General features: G+C 42.9%; 1 long non-coding RNA gene across 3 annotated transcripts in view; it reads left to right on the top strand.

Moving 5' to 3' along the window:
- Positions 1-16,817, top strand: part of LOC146332927 (uncharacterized) — a 48,938-nt gene that overhangs the window by 30,058 nt on the left and 2,063 nt on the right. Inside the window, exon 4 of one of the 3 annotated variants that reach the window (XR_014771294.1) lies at positions 9,151-9,344. The exons of 1 other annotated variant lie outside the window; for it this stretch is intronic. This is a non-coding gene — a long non-coding RNA (uncharacterized LOC146332927). Of the gene's footprint in view, positions 1-9,147; positions 9,345-16,817 lie in introns of those variants that run through there. One more of the 3 variants, XR_014771293.1, reaches the window with a different exon arrangement.

The raw sequence follows: 16,817 nt of genomic DNA, 5'->3' as shown, positions 1-16,817 counted from the left end.
GTAGGGGAATATGCTCTGAGACTGGAGTGTGAGTTTGTCTACATGTAAGGATTGATCCTAAGTTGTGAGTTTAACTTCTGAATAGGGAGTAAAAAAAAAAATCTGGTATCTGCTGATATTCTTTATGCAGAACATAATATATAGAATGTATACATAAACACACATTTTTTGCAATGATTCCTCAAAACCCTTGTGATAAAGATATGTAATGGAGGCAGAATATTTTAAAGATCACAATAAATTTTATAATACAAAATGACTATTGGGGCACTGAAATAATAAACTTTCACTGATAATTTTAATAATTATAAATAAAATAATAAATTAAAAAACACAAATGGAACATTTATGTATTTATTACATGGCTTAATCAATTCTGACTGCTCAATTACAGTATTTTTAAGTCTGTTATTTCTGTAGAGCAGCTGTTGCTATGAAGAATAGACTCTGGAAGAGCAGTACAATCATTTTTAAATCAATGAAATCATTTTTAAATTGACATTTTGTGTCAAATTATTGTTTTTCTTTAAGTAAGCAGCCAGGGATAATGTATCATTATAATTTATCTGTTATTATTGCAGAATAAACCCCTTCAGGGTGATTCAAAACCCTGCACCCCCTGTTGTGGTTTATTTTGCAATAACAACCTGTTCATTGTACATTATCTCTTACAAATTAAAAATCAATTAAGAAAAAGGATCAAATATATACAGAATGTTGGCTATAAAGCTAACAATTAAAAACACTTTTATATTATTCTGTTAAAAAAGTTTTTAAACAGGCGCATATCTGATAACATGCATGACAACTATGACTGATGCTATGGTCAATAATGGGCGACGTTATCGGTTGACAGGTTTATCGGTCAACTCTACTCCTGAACTGCTTTTACTGTTATTTCAAACCTCATCAGAGCACACACACATCAGCCTCTACCAACTAACAGCACTAGTTGTGTACCAAGCCACCCACTCATTCAGCCAGTCAGGATATTAGATCAGACTGGTGGTTTGTGATGGTGGCAGGGTCAGTGAGCATCTCATTCGCATACCCCCCCACCCCGCCCCCTCCCATTGCTGCTCACCCATTTGCTTCTCTGCCGCACTGCAGGGTAATCAGGACAGTGACACTTTATGAGAGAGGGGACGACAAAAGGATTTACACACAAAGCCTGGCAGAGGAATGTATCTCATTTGCCTCCAGAGTTTGAACCTGAGTGCATGAGCTCAAAAGTTAAAAGGAATTAAGTTTGATTACGTTTAGTTTAGCCTAATTGTTTATATTCATTAGCATCAGATGATTCAGACGCTGACACACTCATAATTCATTTGGATTTTTTTTGTCATTTGTTGTAGTAAGCATTGGCCAGAAATGTCAAGGCTTTTATTGCAATCTTTTCAAATAATGCCCATTTTCTTGGCTACTTGCTTTTTACAAATCCAGATAATTTTAAATAATAATAGTGATGAATGCTCTACTTAGAATGGTCATTTGCATTAACTCATGCTAATTCATAGCTACAATTTTACTGTACCTAAATGTACCTCAAAACCACAAAGAGAGGAAAAATCAGTTTAAACTGTACTGTGACACAGCAGAGGCGTTCTGTGTTGCATATGCTTCTAAATATGTATGTTGTAGTTTTGCGTGTGTACAATCCACTAAGTAGAAAAGGTTAAGAATATGTATTGGGACATTGGTGGCAATCTGGGAGAGCGAGTCTGAAATTAGAGGTGAAAGTATTAAAATATTGATAGCACCTCTCTGTGTCCATTGCTCGCCCATTTATTATTCATTCTACCTTGAAGGTAGCATGCAAGATGACCCCTTTTCATTCAGGCCCCTGCCTGCTAACTCCTGCTCTCATAAGTTCTGATTCCATGTGGCTCCGCTGACATTTTGGCTCCAGTTCAGCTGTTGTGAAGACATGATTTAGTTTTGCGTACATTTTTTGTGGTTACTTCTGTCCACTATGAGCTTTCATATACTGTAGATGTGTTTTTTTTTGTGTGTTTTCCCTGCTATTCAGATATATGAACACAATCAAGGCCTGCTGAATGTTTCTGTGTGACAGAGTGTCATACAGTCCAATATAATCTCTTTTTTTAATAAGAGAGTATGTCTGTGATAATAAATAGCAATTATGAATTTCATGACAGAGCATTTTATTTTGTCTTGAGAAAGTTGGTGTGTGGACTGCCTTAACATTTTTATTTGACTGAATTTGAAAAATTAGAAACTCCTCCTTGAACCGCCACCTTATCGTGGTGGAGGGGTTTGAGAACCTAAATGATCTTAGGAGCTATGTTGTCGGGGGCTTTGCCCCTGGTAGGGTCTCCCAAGGCAAACAGGTCCTAGGTGATGGGTCAGACTAAGAGCGGTTCCAAAGCCCCCTATGGAAAGTTCAACACCAGGGTCAGTTACGTCGCCCGGATTGGCGTTACCGGGGCCCCACCCTGGAGCCAGGCCTGGGGTTGGGGCTGGCAGGCGAGCGCCTGGTGGCCGGGTCTTTGCCCACGGGACCCGGCCGGGCCCAGCCCGAAGGAGCGACGTGGGCCCGCCCTCCCGTAGGCCCATCACCCGCGAGAGGGTTCAGAAGGGGCTGATGCACTGTGATTTGGGTGGCAGTCGTGGGCGGGGGCCCCGACAACCCAACCCCAGGACATGGAATCTCACAGTGGGGACATGGAATGTCACCTCGCTGGGGGGGAAGGAGCCTGAGCTGGTGCGGGAGGTTGAGCGGTACCGGCTAGAGATAGTCGGGCTCACCTCCACGCACAGTCGGGGCTCTGGAACCCAACTCCTTGAGAGAGGCTGGACTCTTTTCTACTCTGGAGTTGCCCACAATGAGAGGCGGCGGGCTGGTGTGGGCTTGCTAATAGCCCCCCAGCTCAGCCGCCATGTGTTGGAGTTTTCCCCGGTGAACGAGAGGGTCGCCGCCCTGCGCCTTCGGGTCAGGGATAAGTGCCTCACTGTTGTTTCGGCCTACGGGCCAAACGGCAGCGCAGAGTACCCGGCCTTCTTGGAGACCTTGGGAGGGGTGCTGGAAAGTGCTCCGACTGGGGACCCCATCATCCTGCTGGGGGACTTCAATGCTCACGTGGGTGGCGATAGTGTTACCTGGAGGGGCGTGATTGGGAGGAACGGCCCCCCCGATCTGAACGCGAGTGGTGTTCTGTTATTGGACTTCTGTGCTAGTCACAGTCTGTCCATAACGAACACCATGTTCAAGCATAAAGGTGCCCATCAGTACACGTGGCATGGGGACGCCCTAGGTCGGAGGTCAATGATCGACTTTGTGGTCGTGTCAACTGACCTCCGGCCGTGTGTCTTGGACACTCGGGTGAAGAGAGGGGCTGAGCTGTCAACTGATCACCACCTGGTGGTGAGTTGGATCCGCTGGCAGGGGAGGAAGCTGGACAGACTTGGCAGGCCCAAACGTACTGTGAGGGTCTGTTGGGAACGTCTGGTGGAACCATCTGTCAGAGGGGTCTTCAACTCTCACCTCCGGGAGAGCTTTGACCAGATCCCGAGGGAGGCTGGAGACATCGAGTCCGAATGGACCATGTTCTCTGCCTCCATTGTGGATGCAGCCATTCGGAGCTGTGGCCGTAAGGTCTCCGGTGCCTGTCGCGGCGGCAATCCCCGAACCCGGTGGTGGACACCGGAGGTAAGGGATGCCGTCAGGCTGAAGAAGGAGTCTTATCGAGCTTGGCTGGCTCGTGGGACTCCTGAGGCAGCCGACGGGTACCGGCAGGCCAAGCGTGCTGCGGCCCGGGTGGTTGTGGAAGCAAAAACTCGGACATGGGAAAGGTTCGGGGAGGCCATGGAGGAGGACTACCGGTCGGCCTCGAGGAGATTCTGGCAAACCATCCGGCGCCTCAGGAGGGGGAAGCAGTACCCTGCCAACACTGTTTACAGTGGTGGTGGGGAGCTGTTGACTTCGACTGGGGATATTGTTGGACGGTGGAAGGAATACTTCGAGGACCTCCTCAATCCCACTGACACATCTTCCGTAGAGGAAGCAGAGGCTGGGGACCCAGAGGCTGACTCATTCATCACCCAAGCTGAAGTCACTGAGGTAGTTCGGAAGCTCCCCAGTGGCAAGGCACCGGGAGTGGATGAGATCCGCCCTGAGTACCTCAAGTCTTTGGATGTTGTAGGGCTGTCTTGGCTGACACGCCTCTGCAACATCGCGTGGCAGTTGGGGACAGTGCCTCTGGACTGGCAGACCGGGGTGGTGGTCCCTCTATTTAAAAAGGGGGACCGGAGGGTGTGCTCCAACTACAGGGGGATCACACTCCTCAGCCTCCCTGGTAAAGTCTATTCCAGGGTACTGGAGAGGAGAATTCGGCCGATAGTCGAACCTCGGATCCAAGAGGAACAATGCGGTTTTCGTCCTGGTCGTGGAACACTGGACCAGCTCTACACCCTCCGCAGGGTGCTTGAGGGCTCATGGGAGTTTGCCCAACCAGTCCACATGTGCTTTGTGGACTTGGAGAAGGCATTTGACTGTGTCCCTCGTGGCATTCTGTGGGAGGTGCTTCAGGAGTATGGAGTTCGGGGCCCTCTGCTAAGGGCCGTACGGTCTCTGTATGATCGGAGCAGGAGCTTGGTTCGCATTGCCGGCAGTAAGTCAGACCTGTTCCCGGTGCATGTTGGACTCAGGCAGGGCTGTCCTTTGTCACCGGTTCTGTTCATTATTTTTATGGACAGAATTTCTAGGCGCAGCCAGGGGCCAGAGGGAGTCCGATTCGGGGACCACAGGATCTCATCTCTGCTTTTTGCAGATGATGTTGTCCTGTTGGCTCCTTCGAACCTGGACCTTCAGCTTGTACTGGGGCGGTTTGCAGCCGAGTGTGAAGCAGCTGGGATGAGAATCAGCACCTCCAAGTCTGAGGCCATGGTTCTCGACCGGAAAAAGATGGCTTGTTCCCTCCGGGTCGGAGAAGAGTCCCTGCCCCAAGTGGAGGAGTTTAAGTATCTTGGGGTTTTGTTTACGAGTGAGGGGAGGATGGAACGCGAGATCGACAGACGGATTGGTGCGGCGGCAGCAGTAATGCGGTCGTTGCGCCGGTCTGTCGTGGGGAAGAAGGAGCTGAGCCGAAAGGCGAAGCTCTCGATTTTCCGGTCAATCTACGTTCCTACCCTCACCTATGGTCATGAACTCTGGGTCATGACCGAAAGAACAAGATCTCGGATACAAGCGGCTGAAATGAGTTTCCTCCGCAGGGTGGCGGGGCGCTCCCTTAGAGATAGGGTGAGGAGCTCTGTCACCCGGGAGGAGCTCGGAGTAGAGCCGCTGCTCCTCCACGTCGAGAGGAGTCAGCTGAGGTGGCTTGGACATCTATATCGGATGCCTCCTGGGCGCCTGCCTAGGGAGGTGTTCCGGGCATGCCCCACTGGGAGGAGGCCCCGGGGAAGACCCAGGACACGCTGGAGTGACTACGTCGCTCGGCTGGCCTGGGAACGCCTTGGGGTCCCTCCGGAACACCTGGAAGAAGTGTCCAGGGAGAGGGAAGTCTGGGTGTCCCTGCTCAGACTGCTGCCCCCGCGACCCGGCCCCGGATAAGCGGAAGATAATGGATGGATGGATGGATGAATTTGAAAAGACAAGGTAATATTGTAATGATTCATAACATAACTTTTCTTGTCATATGAGCTTCATATTAATTCAGTTGCGTCTGAGAAAACATGTGTAATAAGCTTAAGGGTAACAACAACATATATTCATCCAATTCATCATTTGTAGTCACAAGACTTGAGGTTAGAACTCAGGTTAATAAGACCTGAAGTGTTCTGAAAATAAAAGGAATAAAAGGATTTTTAGGTTTAATTGACTTGAATAAATAAAACTTATATATTTACATTTAGTAAATGAGAAAATATTACTGATGAGTTTTGTGATTTATTGATATTCGATGCCCAGTTAGTCCACTTTCTGGAGCAAGTATTTTGATTTTGTTTCACAGCTGACAGATTAAGTATAAATGAACACATTAAATGTTTTAAAATATCTGTCAGAGATTGAGAGGCCTACAGTGGTAAAGTAATGTTCCCTGTGTTTACACTGTGCATTGACTTTTATCTTTACAGTATATGCAATGGAGTACACTGACATGACACAAGGGTGAGGGTTTTATTCAATTCAAATATATAAACTTGATCCTTGTTTGCAGACATTTGACTGGTTTTAAAAATCAAATTCAGTTAGTAACAGTTTTATTAAACTGTGTCTTTTGTCAGACTCAAATTTATATTGTCTGTGCTGGATTTCTTTTAAAATTATAATCCATAGCTGAAGATCAAGGATACATGTTGATTTATCCATACACACAGAATTATTTTAGATTTCCAGATCTCTCCCAAATGATTCATATTTCATAGGGGGCATATTTGCCAGTGCTTCTTTGAAGATCTGTGCAGAAGCTCTGCACAGACTTTGGTCAGTAATAAATAGGAATCCCCCTGAGGGTACGGCTCATAGGTGCTGTTTATGTTGACCAATGGAACCACAGCCTGGATACCGGAGGAGTAGCGCTGTTGGGATTGAAGCAGGTGGGTTCTGGGCTTCAAAGACCAAAAGATAATCTGCCAAAAAAATCTAAAGCCAGGCTCTGAAATGTGCCGAACATCTACGAGCTTCTGCTCACAAAGACACGAGGCTCATCATGTGGTTCGAGCCAGCCCAGGAATGCTTTGATGCTGCTGATCCCCTAACTTTTGTTAGTTTATTTGACTGAGTTTTTATGTATAATATGTATTCCAAATGCTAGCTCTTCTTTAAAGAACTTAAAGGAAATCCTGAAGAAATAACCTTGGAGTTGAGGGCTTGTGCTAAAGCATCAGTTGATTCAAAGGCTCAGCTGCAAAATCTTCCATAACACAGAGGGAGAAGTGCCAGGTCAATCGCTGGATAAATTGTGGCAAAAAAAATGGTACCATGTAAGCACAGGAGATTTTTTTTTAACCAGCTTATATCTTTTTAATTTTCTGAGCAGAATCATAATGTGGAAGTATTGATCGGCTTATTGTGTTACCTTTTTAAAATGATTTGATATTATGCAGTGACCAAATCTAAACTCTTCAAAGTTGTACTCTTAAGCAACTTTTTATAGCGGTTGTATGTTTTTTTTCTGGCTTAAGGACTGTGTTTGTTTTCTATAATACAGCAAGCAACAAGTAATGTATATACAGTGTTTAATTTTCATCACAGTCTTTGTTAATATGTGGGTAAATGTGTTTCAGGAGAGAAACACTAATTTTTGTTAATGATGTTCTGTCTGGAAAGAATTAACCAATTATTTAACTGTGATTTGGATTGAAAATTATTTCAAAAGCAGCAGTAGAGGTTCTCATGTGACTGATATCTATCCTGAGAAACTTAAAGAAGCTGACACTTGTGGCGTCATCGTGACATCCAAATCCACTCTTCTCCAATCTCCATTTCTAACCTTTTCCCTTCTTGCAGCATAAAGATGAACATGTGCTGCATTTTTCAAGCTCATATGAATCGAAGCCGCCGACATCCAATTTTTTATCATCTGCAAGGTGAAGATTCAGAGCAAGTGTTAAAATATGGAAGTACATTTACGCTCAGTCCCAGTATATTCACAATTCTCTGGAGTGGCAGCAATATTAAAAAGCGAAGCAAATTTAGTCTTCTGACTGAGCATTTTGAATTTAGTCCAATGTGTGACCCATTAAATTATATAAAATTCCAAGTATCTTTCATATGCATGCTGGACTTAAAACAGCTAATAAATCTTTGCCTGGGCAATACAAGGAGGAGAGAGCTGTGGTTATGTACATATTTGGTATGCCAGGGTGTTTTCGACTGAAATTGCTCTGCTCACATGATTATAAGGGCAGAGTGGATAGAACTAAGGCTGAACCAGGGAATGGAAGAAGTAAGTTGATTTTATTTTCCCCTTGCTATTCAGCAACATTTTAGAAGTAGGCCTACCTCTTATGTAACCACTGTGGGCTGAGGTTTTCTGCGTGTGTGTGTACACTTCTTGTGCTGTACAGTTATCTACACCCCTTGACAATATGAATTATTGGCTTTCCTTTTCTTGTCCAAGCAACATTTTTCTTTTTTTTTTAATGTGGACTATCTTAAGTGGGCTTCAAATGGAAGCAGAATAACATGAAATAGATGGAAAGTAATGAAGGAAATGGCCTCCAAGGCTCCATCTTAGTTTATAAAATGTTTTTTTTTTTTTTTTTTTTTTTTTTCTTCTCTTCTGTGGCGAGTGATTGTGTTCTCTTTGCCTGCAGAGGGGGATGTTGCCCTGGACATGGACTCATGTTCTGTGTGTAAAGGGAGTCATACGCTCACTACCTGCACTGACTTTTCCCCCCTCGCATCTGCTTAATGTTTTTGTAAGCAGGTCTACAGCATTTTATTAAATTATGAAAACCTGTGTATCTTGATATTTTGATGTCCTTTTCCCTCTAAACTCTAAAGTTTTCACATTCAGCAGATTATTAAGAAGCTGTAGATCATTTGGTTCTCTCTTTGTTCACTTACTTACTTGTTCTTGATACAGTATGGACATGGAAATTTTCCTCTGCAGTCTCATAGACAAATTATAGTCTAAAGTTGACTGTAATTTTGTAATTTACCAGAACATTAAACTGAGCTTTAAAAAATGAAATAACAGATTTTATTTCTTCTAAAAAATGTGCAGGTAAAAAGCCACTCAGCAGAGTGTTGTATGAAAGCAGTCCATAAATATGAGGAATAGTTGAGGTTGAAGAATAGGCTACAGAGGTGGTAGATGAGATAGCGGCGGTTCAGATGGCCCCCCTCCTGGTGCCGGCCGTCAGAAGGAACGAAGTAGCCATTTTGTGGCGAGTGCGGTGGTGCGGTAGAGATGAGATGGTTAACACCCTTCTGCAGTATAGCCACCCTCCTCTCTCTCCCTCTAATTTTCTCCCTCTCCCTCTTTCTTTCCCTCGCTCGTTCGCTCAGTCGACTATGAAGACACTTCATCTTCCCTGACAGTATGACCACTGCTGCATGTTCTGATGCGTTCAGCATACCTTCATTGCATCATAAATAAATCAGAGAAATGACTTTTTTCTTTCTCTTTCTCTCACATGTTCCTTTATCTCTCCCTCTCCTGCGCCCGTTATCTTGAGGAGTCGCTGGAAAACGGGAAATGGTGTGCCGGTGGATTTCCTGTGCGCTCCCCCCTTCTTCCACTGTTCTTACTCCATGTGCGTGATCATCACCCTCCAATCCCATTTTACATTATCTCAAAGGAAAGAAATTATTTTTGCCCCATAATGATATTCAGTCCTTGTTATGACATTATCTGCTTTAATTTTAATTTAAATGTCATGGATGTGAGGAATTTTCTTAATTAATGTGCACCAGGGATGCAAATACAAACTTGTATAATAGAAACAAAGTCGTGTCATTTTTCTGTTTTGAGAGGGGGTTTTGGGGGCTGCATTGTGACATAGGGGCTACACAAATAAACTTGACATGCTTTGTTATTTGTGCTGGAACCAACACCAACACACAAGCGCACATGTACATTTGTGGGGCTGTAGATTACATGAGCAGGCGGGGTAGGGATGGGTGGATGGAGGAGAAGGGGGATGTGGAGAAAGATTGTCAAGAACCCCCCCACCCTCCCTGACTCCCAGTTACCCAGTCCCTCCACCCCTTCCTGTAATCTCCACTCCTCCACGGGTAGTCTCAAACCTTGTGTTCGTCCACCACCAACCAATTACCTGGCAACCCTGCCCTTATCCCCAGCACAGGCGTGATGCTGCTGCATGATGGGGTTTTTGTATATTGAATTCCATCTCCTGGTGAGATAAAGGGTGTAGGAACAGGGCTCTGCCGCTGTGCTAGATAAGTGTTTCTCACAAACCGTTCCTCGCCGCTTCTTCTGACACTGATTGTGGAGAAAAGAGACATTGGGGATGGCAGGGGGGAAAAGGCGTGGGGGTGGGGGGTTGTTGTAGTGAGATGGGACCCAATTTCAGTATGATTTTCCTCTTGTTTTTAATTTGTTATAAAGCAGCTCAGCGAGAGAAGTTGGATCCAGCTCCTAAATGCTTTCCTGTCTCATGTTTGGAAAGTCTACTGTTTCACTGTTGAGATCAATATTCAAATAGCAAGAGAATATTTTCCCCAGCATCTCTTCGTCTCATTGTAGACTTACCAAACACCAGATATTACTCTGTGGATCGATAGTTTATCTTCATTTAGGATGGCTGTTCAATCTGCAGAGGTGACAGTTATGGGTTGAGCAGCTCTGTGGAGTATCAGCTTTTATTCAGCTTCATCCCTTCCCTCTCAGTCCTATTTGTAAGCTGTCCTGAGAAGTGTCCCTTGGTACGTATGGCCTGAGCCAGGCCCATCTATCTGTCTTTGTCTGGCCCACTGCAGGGAACCACACACTCATTGGTTGTCCTGGGGAACAATGTAAGTGATGGACCACCGTTCATACATCAAACCTGCAAGGCGTTTGACAGTGCAGGACAGAAACATTGAAAATAATGACCACAGCAATATGTATCAGAGGTTAAAAATAGAGCGCTGCAGAGAGAGAAGTGCTGGCAAAGTTGAAGCTGAGAGCTCTTCTGTGTGACCCGCCCAACCCCGGCCCTCCCACTGTTTTAGAGGTTAATGGAAGCTGCCTTGAGCACAGAAGAAAAGATGTTTCCAGTTAGCTACAATGAGTGATATTCAACTACTTGGACACTAATATGCTCCAATTGAATTTCTGCCTTTGTCAGAGGGGAGTCTGTCCTGCTGTGGACCCTCCCTCACAGCTGTGCCCTTGCCTCTCTCTGCTCATCCAGCACTGAGCCAAGCCCCAAAAGGTCAAGAGTGAAGGGTCAAGTTTAACCTGAAACCAGACAGAGTGAGAGTGACGGGGGGAGGGGCTGCATGGGGTCACTTCTGTGCACCATATTGCTCAGCACCAGTGTGTAAGTTTGTATGTATCTGTGTGGCATTATCTGTTGTGTGTGTGTGTGTGTGTGTGTGTGTGTGTGTGTGTGTGTGTGTGTGTGTGTGTGTGTGTGTGTGTGTGTGTGTGTGTGTGTGTGTGTGTGTGTGTGTCCAATGATGATCCATTCTCACAGAACCAAATCCAAGTTGAATGAGAGTATACTGGGATCTAGGGGTGCAACTAATCATTATTTTCATTGTTGATTATTTTGTCCATTATTTTCTCCATTAATTGGTTAGTTTTGGTCTATAAAATGTATAACATACAAAAAAAAAAAAAAAAAAAGACTATCCTCAAATGTCTTGTTTTGTCTACAACCCAAAGATATTCATATTCGTACCATCATAGAGTAAGGAAACAAGAAAATATTCACATTTGAGAAATGAAAACAAACTTTTTTTTTTTCACTCAAACAGATTAATCGATTTTAAAAACAGTTGGCCCTTAATCTAATAGTTGACATCTAGTCGGTTAACAAATTAATTGTGCAGTTCTACGAGTAGATATCATAGCTTAAGCATTATGAGGTAGTCAGAAATGTGCTAAAGAGCAACTGTGCCAAATAAGTCTGACATTATTTGACATTTTTGACTTGAACCTAACAGTCATCTTCATTGCTGATTAATCGTGTTGGTTGTTATTTTCTCAATTAATTGATTAGTGTCAGGAAATGGTAGAAAATGATCGGAAAATGGTGAAAAATGGTGATCAGCGTTTCCCAAAGCCCAACATGATGTCCTCAAATGACAACGTAAAGACACTCTGTTTACTTTCATAGAGGAATAAAGAAACCAGGAAATATTAACATTTTAGAAGCTGGAATCAAAGAAGTATTAATTCATTCTCTTAAAAAATTACTCAAACCATTTAAATGATTAAAAGATAGCTGGCAATTAATTTAATCACTGATTGATCGTCGCAGCTCTAAACTTAATGTGATGTACCCACGGAAGCCCTCTTTTTTTCATATATACAGTTTAGTAGACAAAATCAAATGCCAACAAAATCTGATCGCTCGTGGTGATCAAACAAATATTCTAGTTCTGTGTGTGAACACTGCAATCATTCATTGCTCTACTGTTTTAGTTTGCTGAACTGCTTGAGGATCTCGAATCTGTTCATGTAGATAAACATCTGTATCTCCCTCACTCACTTTCTCTCAGACACACACACTCACAGCGTGAGTCAGCCCACACCTGGAACAGATAAAGGGTCTTTCATGTTTGTAGGGCTATCCCGAGGTCAGCGAGTGCTGGTGTTGAGAGCTAGTTTTACTAGGAGTGAGTGGAGCTGGAGAAGAAATGAAAAGAAACCATATATATCCAGGTGTTGCAGAGTTAAGGAAGTTTTATTAGTCTACAATTCCTTCCTTGATTCCTTCCTTCACCGCTATAGAGATACCCCCCGTGGCATTATACCTAGCCCATCTTTTGCACAGTTGTCTTTGGAGCAAGAAGATGGATAATAGTCTGCTTGGTGCCTTTTGAATTATCAACAGCGCGGCACATAGATAAAAGTCTAAGTTTTTGTCAAGCTGCCTTTTTAATCTTGTTTCAGGCTTTTTGTTGGATCCTCCGCTGAGTATTAACTTTCACTGTATTAACCTCCATCGTCAAGGCTTTTGCCTGTCAGTAACTTTGCTATGCCACAAACCATCATAAATGTCTCTGAGCTATGAACTCTCTTACACATGTAAACAAACACGAAGAAAAATGTAAAAATATACACAACAAAGAGGCTTTTATAGGAGACATCACCCATAGCTTAAACTTCAGCTGATCCAACACACATTTACTACTGTATCCTGTGTCCTATTTACATGTGAATTTTACTTTTACTGATGTTTGTCATGAGTAGAGATTAACCAATTGATCGGCAGGTGGCAGGAATTGACCACGATGTGTGACCAGGCGGTCAACATCAGATATCTGATTATGTATTGGTATGCATGCTCTGCATATTGGTTCACATCATGCGCAATGACACAAAGAGTAATGCACAGCAATATTCAATGGAATAACAGTCACACACACACGTTAGCATGTTGTCAGCATTAAGACAAGCAGTAGACTCCAAAAACAGGATAACAAGAAGAGAGACAAGTCTACAAGGTGACAGGGCAGCTGAGCAGCTGACGGAGTTTGCGAAATAACCATAAACTTTCTCGCTCCTCAGGCTAACATTAGCAGTATACTACTGTTATAGACTGGCAGTTAAAATCTCACCTCCAGTTCTGGATGAAGAATAAACAACCCGTTTTGACCATATTTTCCCAAAAATGTTCTCATCCAGACTCATTTAACTTCTGATTTTGTTTTTTCTAAGTACAAAGCATTACTACATTAAGTTATTGCACCATGTCAGTCTCTGTTTTGTTTACGTCTGCTTTCCCATGAGATCACATTCGCCATGAAATCATGTGAGATCATGCTCCCTCTGGTACACAATTTTGATAATATGACAAGACCTGGGAGTAACCATGAACACACAATTTAAATTTCCATTTAAGAAATAATACTTAAATGTTTGTGTATTTGTGTATGTCATTTGCAGTTCTTGGAAAGGAAAAAAATGGAATCGGACAAAATTGGCATCGGTAGGTCAGTCAAAAATTGGAAATTGAAACTGAAAATTGGAATTGGCCAAGAAAATTGCAATTGCTGCATCTTTAATCATATGTTTGAAAACTCACAAAAACAACTCCCACACAGGGCGCTGTTTAGAGCCAGTGTTTTGTTTGTCTGTGTAAAAATATTTCGGTTGAGCATGGTTGCCTACATGGAAGACATAAAGGGCTCATTCTAAAGTAAAGAAAACTCAATGATTTTTATGTTATTACATTCTTATCAATATTCTATTCAATTTCTGTCATATTCTGCAAATAAATCCCTGTAAATCTTACATACTGAACTTTTGATACCTTTAATTTCTGATCGAAGTCTAAAATGAGGCATTTCTAGAGGAGTAGCAGGCTACAGTTACATGTCACCCACTTTCTTAAACAATTTACGCTGTTTCCTGTCACTGCACCACCAGCAGTCTAGTAAAGGTAAAATGCCATATAAATGATCTTTGAATGCCACAATGGTAGGTCTATACAATTGTTTTGTGCTGTGGGAAACCTCTCTTTACATGGTTGTGTGTGAGTGCATGCTTTAATGTGTGTGATTGAAAGGAGTGAATAGAGCTCCCAATGTTCAGTTTCCCACAGTCATCTGTAGAAGAGTGTAAGAGTGGTCTGTGACACCCGTATCCCTGTAAAGTTTCCGGTGCAGGTGTAATTCCCTGTAAAACGCCCTATAATTTACTGCCCTTTGGGAGCACACTGTCTCAGGGTGTGAAAATCAATAGGATGGCGGAGAGGGATTGGGCACAGTGTCTATGCGCGGCCACACTATGGCAGCAGTTAGGGTAATTCTGTAATGGCAGGGGATGAGGTTCAAGCTATCTAACGCTCTATCTGAAGCAGATAAATGTTTTACAACACCGTCGTTTAACCCTTCCTACCCATTCCACCCTGCCCCCAACGTCTCTCAAGGCTGTGCTCAGGGACCGCCCCTAGAGCTGAGGTCCAGACTGTGGCGGTGGTGGTAGTAATGTGTGAGTGAATGTGTCTGTGTGTGTGTGGGGTTCACCCCCTCATCTCCCTGGGTGTGCATTCCAACTCTTAATGCTCTATAACCTTGTAAAGATAGCCTGAGGCATTTTAGCATATAGCTGATCTTCAAAACCCCCCAGTTGTTTCAGAGGGAAGCCATGCGGAAAACATGCATTGAATCTTACAAGATGCTGCATGTATAATGTAGCATACAGGAGATCATATAGACCACTGAATATTATAACCCTAATTCAGTGCACCTCTGAGCATGCAGAGTGGGTAATTTTACATTTTAAACCAATGAGACTGATAAGGATGATCATAGAGGACGCGGGCTAACGAGGAATTCGTGGAACGATGGAGGATAACTCCCAGAATCAATCAGACTATAGAGCTATTGCCTTGACTTTGTTTCTAATAAAAGGAGTGTGAGAATGAGAGCCCAAATGAGTGTGATGGCAAGGAAATGGCTGAAGAGGGAGATCCCACGCAGACTTACAGCCCGGTCCGCATGACGTGTCTCAGCTTCAGCAGGGACACGCAATTCATTCTGTCAGAACGGAGCGGAGAGATCTCATTGTGCCTGCCTGGATTGGCACCAACAGCAATCACTTGTTTCTGATTTATTAGATAGCCAAGGAAATTAATTTTGTTCCAAAATGCATGGTCGGAAATTAGATGGTGAAATTGTGTGAAAGAATCAGTGATTGTTTTCCCCCCCTGCTATCCCTCCGGAGGTACTGATAACTGCTGATCTCTGTGACACCATTAATGAAAAACTTATTCAGATTCAGGAAAAAAAAACTGTCTTCAGCAATGTTGTAATTAACTTGGCTATCTTTCCAGCCCTTAACGTGATTTGAACCACCCATTAACATTCCTTCCCAAAAAAGCTGGCCACTAGCACTCAGGTCATGGCTCGATACAGACCTTAGGAAGTTCTGCCCTCCATTCCTCTTCTTGTTCACATGTCTGTGGATATCCGGTCCTTCATAGAGTCAAAATGATTTGCACAGCTGGATTAGCCTTTTGGCATAGTTTGAGGTATCATTCATGCTTTCACATAAACAAAATACTCAAAATAAATGAAAATAAATTAAAAGTAACCCTATCTTTGTGCATTGTTTAAATATACAGCAATATCTAAAACAGTTTAAATGGCGTCACTGTAAGTAATACAGGGGCACAGCCTCTTTGATTGTACCTCTGCATTGTATTTTAGTAATAGTTTCATATTATTTGCCATTGTGGTCACACTTCATCATTACCATGTCCATGGCTGATCACATTCATTATCTGCCACAGTGTGTACCAGCAGCTAATAGCTAATGTAATCTCAGTGTGAGACGATTGACTGTGGAGAATATCTGTCTCAGATTTTTAGCCTATCACCTTTTTTTGGACCATGAATAAATATCATTGCCTTGCAAAATAAGCCATTTTTTTTTTGTTTTTACTACTTTATTTGCAGTTTTCAATTTTACAATGACAAAATGTATTAAAAGAATATACAAAGCAATACAAAAATATCAATAAATTGAACAAAAACACAATAAAACAAAAAGACTGCCAGAGACGTTACAAGATTAAAATGCACCATCTTCACACTCAAGTTAAATGTGAATGGAGCTGATAGGCTATGATGATTCACCTTTTGTTTAAGTTCTTGCTTGGTCCTTGTGTACTAGTATGTAGGGCTGGGTATTGTTCAGAATTTTTCGATATGTCAATACCTTGACTTCAATACTGGTTCCTAAACAATACCTTCTTTTGATACCAATTGTTTAAATCAATTTTAAGGAAAATAAAATTACATCAGACATTACACACTTGAAAGGAAGCTGTTCAAGTACCTGGGAGCAGCTGGAGAAACAATTTTTTACTTAAACTTTACTCAAACTGGACAACTGCAGCAAAATTTAGAAGGTGATGAAATGTCTGTCCAGTATTGAACTATATAAAAATATAAACAACTGTCAAAATGAGCATTAATACGAAAGAGTAGTCTGACTTATCCAAAGATGAAGAAAGGAATGACTGTCTAGGTGATGTTTTGGTGCTGGAAAATAGTGGCAGAGTGAGACCTCTTACTTCCTGTGTTCCTTCGAGGAGCTGCAAGTCAACTTCAGGTGTTTCTCTACTTTAATCTGATAATCTGAACAACACCATGTCTGCTGTCAGAAATGCTCTCCACCACAGGTCCAGGTTATATGCCTCTCACTGGTGAGAAGAAGATGTGG

Source organism: Lutjanus erythropterus, chromosome 1 (genome assembly GCF_056507025.1).
Source record: "Lutjanus erythropterus isolate fLutEry1 chromosome 1, fLutEry1.hap2, whole genome shotgun sequence".
Lineage (NCBI taxonomy): Eukaryota > Metazoa > Chordata > Actinopteri > Lutjaniformes > Lutjanidae > Lutjanus > Lutjanus erythropterus.
This window is presented reverse-complemented; position numbering and strand designations above follow the sequence as displayed.